At 35.7% G+C, this 4238-nt stretch overlaps 1 pseudogene; it reads right to left on the bottom strand.

The window, feature by feature from the left end:
* Positions 1 to 3196: 3196 nt before the first annotated feature.
* On the bottom strand, positions 3197 to 3315 carry LOC111740359 (annotated as a pseudogene).
* Between the last annotated feature and the right edge of the window lie 923 nt (positions 3316 to 4238).

Below are 4238 nucleotides of genomic sequence, written 5' to 3'. Positions count from 1 at the left end.
AAGGAAGGAGGGAGGGAGGGAGGGAGGGAGGGAGAGAGAGAGAGAGAAAAGAAAAAAAGAAAGAAAGAAAGAGAGAGAGAAAAGAAAAAAGAAGAAAAAAAGAAAAGAAGAAGAAAGGAGAAAGGAAGAAAGAAGATGAGAAGGAAGGAAGAAGGAAGAGAAGCAAAAAACGTAATAAGAGGTCAAGGTAATTCTATGCAATTAGATAATTAAACGCATGAGGATTTCCCTGCATTGATACACTGTGCATTGCATATTATCTAGCAAGGATGGTCTACATATCTGCCTCCCTCCAGAAGTCTTTCTAGAGGAAGCAGTTGACATGCTGGATTTAGAAGACTGAAAGTGATTTAACTTATTGGAAATGGATAGCATAAATAACACTGAAATTAGTCAATTGAGAGCAATTCTAGGAAGCAAACTAGTTAAACCAGATGAGAGGTACTGAGCAGGGACCAGTGGGAAAACGAGGCAGAGTTGTAGAAGAGAACAAACAGCTGGCTCCAAAGCCCGCAGTGAAGATTGTGAGCGTGATGTCTTTTCTGAAGGAATAAAACAATGGCATCAAAGATTACTTATTGAAAGGCATTAAGAACTGACTGTACATAGGGAAAACATCAACAAATTCAGGAAAAAGTTGGCAATGTTGGCAGGATTACAGATGTGGTGTGAGTAGCGGGGGTAAAGGAGAAAGGATTATAGAATTCCAAACAGAAAAAAAAAAAAAGTAGATATTTAACAACAAAAACCAAATCTAAAGAAAAAAAAAATATTGCTCAAAAAATACAGAAACATAGCTGAACCATTTCAAAACATAGGACACATTAAACAAGTAGTTCAGCCAATTTTCTCTTTTAAGTTTTAAGTTATTGTTTGGTGCTTCACAGGAAGACCTTGGGCGTCTTGCAAAATAATGTTGGTAGAGCAATGCCATGTTTGCGTCACCTTTCCCTAATACACACTGAAATGAGCCCTGCATAAGATGTGGTGACACATTAGTGCCGTTTCCCTTTGCCAAACGTAAACTCTCTCTCAGAGCTTCACCCAGTTTCCCCAATATGAGTCATTTTGGTTGTGAGTTCTGTCTTTTTATGTTAGGTTCTAAGTGACAGGTGCAGGGTACATGGGACTTGATATAAATACTTGTGTCTTCCTACATTTTGAGTGAAGAAGTCCAGAAATAAATAGGAGGCAACATAAAAACCTGAGGTGAAAGAATAACTAGGAAATTTAATAAAGAAAAAATGACGTGTTCAATTTAAGAATGAAATTGCTTTACCAGAATAAAATTCAATAAGATGTGAAACCCAGGGCTTTCGATGCTACCACAGTGCCCAGCCTTCTTAGATATGAAGAAATCTACCTGCTATTCTGAGCCGTAGTTTAAAAGAGTCCTATTTATTAAAAAGCAAAGAAAAACAAACCAAAACAAACCAGAAAAAACAACTATTTGTTATGACTTCAAATCATTCGATGTTAAAAAAGCTTTAACGAATGTTTCTTCGATGTGTTTTTCTATGTTAAACTTTATTAAGTTTACTTTTCACATCACAGATCTGAATGCTGTTTGCTGAGCAAATATTCCGACCATTCTTTTTAGAATCTCTGGTTTTGGGCAAAATCAATATTTTCTTGAAATGAAAATATAATTTAAATTCTCCAGAGGTCAAAAGTAGTTTGAGGACAAATACCTGTTGCAATTGCAACCCATTAGTTTGATGCCAAAATCAATGGCAGCAACTTTTCCCAGGAAAGGATTCCACGCATCACGTAAGTCCTGTCTTACTTCTTTCTGTGATGAGGCACCTTCAGTCCATGTTCAGGGCCAACTGCTATGCAAGGAACAATAATATTTTACAGTAGGCCTTTATAGTTTCCTAAACCCTTCATGTCCACACTCTCATTTATTCATTAAAATAATTCTGTGGATGCCTTGAAGGTAGGAAGCGTGTCCTTACTTTTTAACATCACCGCAGCATAGCACAGTATGTGGTAAACATTCAATAATTAACTTGTTGACTCAATGGAATAAATATTACTAGCCTCAATTTATAGGTAAGGATGTGAAGATCTAGAAAAAAATGAGGGGGTCCAAGATCTTTTATAAGTAAAAAACAGAACCACAAATCTTCCAGATCTTCTGATCCCAAATCTTAGTCTTTTCTTACTAGAACGTGCTTCTCCAAGATATGCCACCCTAACGATGTTTTTGAGTAAAATGAGACACTAAGATTTACAATCAATTCTATAGAAATGAGGACGATGGTAAACTCTAATCAGTCTTTCTGAAGGCAATATTAATGAAAAATGTAAGAATAGTCAATCTTCACAGATTCAATCTCTGCTCGCCCAACCCACACACCATGTAATTATGCATTTGTGTTATTTAAGAGTTCAGTTGAATCGATTAATAAGATGAGATGCTTCCACAGATTTTTGAGAAACTCTTTTTATTAAAAGATTATGGCTGTGCTATCGTTGGGCTCCTGACCCATCTGTATGGACCACTCTGAGGCTTGGACCTCTAAGGTACCACTTCCTAGCTTTATTAGAGTCATGAACTCATATTGTTTACATTTCATGAAACTCCAACTCTATTGCTAAATACATTGCATAGTCATTTTAAATATTGTTTCTAAACATTCTGTAGTGTTTATAAAAACTTCCCAACTTGGTTAACAAAAAGAAAAAAATATTAGACTCTAGGGCAAGGTTTCTTAAAGTGTGGTGCCTGGACCATTCTATGGTCACACCCAGACCTACCAAATCAGAGGCTCTGGGAAGATGAGCCCGGCAATTCGTGTTTTAACAAGTTGTCCAGTAATACTGATGCTCATTCAAGTTTGAGAACCACTGTTCTGCAATATAGACTATAACTTTTTGGATCCTCCGTTTAAAAACACTTTTAAATAAAATAATAATAATAATAATTAATAATAATAATAATAAATAGATCACCCCTAGAAAAAGAAGACAACTCAAATGGAGAGTGAAGGAGAGAGTGAAGTAATTTTTTTATCAGAGGGAATTATCAAATGCCCCCCAAGAGGTTGAAGTCCAGGGCTTACATTTTTAGCTAGATATTTCTTTGAGATCCTAATAAAATGTCATTTTTCTTTTTCTTTTAGGCGAGGCAACCCTTGGTTGACCTCACAGATTGCAAGGACCTTGTCAGCTTACAATCCCTTATTTTTTAAGCCTACAGTGCCTAGGCTTCCTAGGTGGTCTCCCATCCAAGTAGTAACCAAGCCCGACCCTGCTTAGCTTCCAAGATCAGATGGGATCGGGCTTGTTCAGGGTGGCATGGCCATAGACTATAAAATGTCTTTTAAGGAATCTTTTTGAGATTCAACATCTTGTATGCAGGGCAGTACTGATATTATTTCATGCGACATGTTGGTGTTACTAATGTCAGGTGAATTTTTTGTTTTAAGAAAGTTGTCCCTGTTAAAATTTAAAACAACCATTTTTAAACATCTAGCACTTGATTTTGAGTCATTCCTTGGCAAAAATGACTCTTTCAGAAATGGCTATAATTTGATGGAGCTTTAGTTACTGGATTAATTTCTAATGGGAAAATTACAAATGTAAATAAATTACAATAGACCACTTTACTATTTAGGAGGAATTCTTTACATTCAAACAGTAACTTTATAAAGTCAAAATAAACAGTAGGTATGAATCAGTATCTGGGCCATGTAAATATTTGCTTGTTTCCATAGTGATTAACAAGCCCAGATACAGAAAAAAAAAAAATCCACACATGTTATCACTTCCTAATAATATGATCATAAAAACACGACTCAGACCAGACTGAGAGGAGAATAAACACCATTAATTAAAGGATTTATAAAATAGAGAAAGAGGTGACAAATGAAGTACTAAGTGCAAAAATGCGCAAAGGAGGTAAAATATACCTTTTTTTTTAATTCTGAAAGAAACTTGAGCAACCCTTAATTATCTTACAAAATGCTATTTAGAATTTTCCAAAAATAAAACATCTGACAACTGCTCAAAGCACACCGCACCCCCACCCACAAAACATACACTTTTAAAGTGGATATACAGCCATGGCTGTGAAGTGTGTTTGAAAAAAAGTGAGACTGTTGGCATTTCACTTGAAATCAACTGAGAAGTTCTTTACTAAAGAAGTGAGAAGCTTAAAGCTGTTTTCCCAAGCTTTAGGGGAGTATTGCATATTACGGAGGAGGAGCATTTGGTCAAAGAGTAAATTAGTA

This window comes from Pteropus vampyrus, unplaced genomic scaffold (genome assembly GCF_000151845.1).
Source record: "Pteropus vampyrus isolate Shadow unplaced genomic scaffold, Pvam_2.0 Scaffold62, whole genome shotgun sequence".
Taxonomy (NCBI): Eukaryota; Metazoa; Chordata; class Mammalia; order Chiroptera; family Pteropodidae; genus Pteropus; species Pteropus vampyrus.
This window is presented reverse-complemented; position numbering and strand designations above follow the sequence as displayed.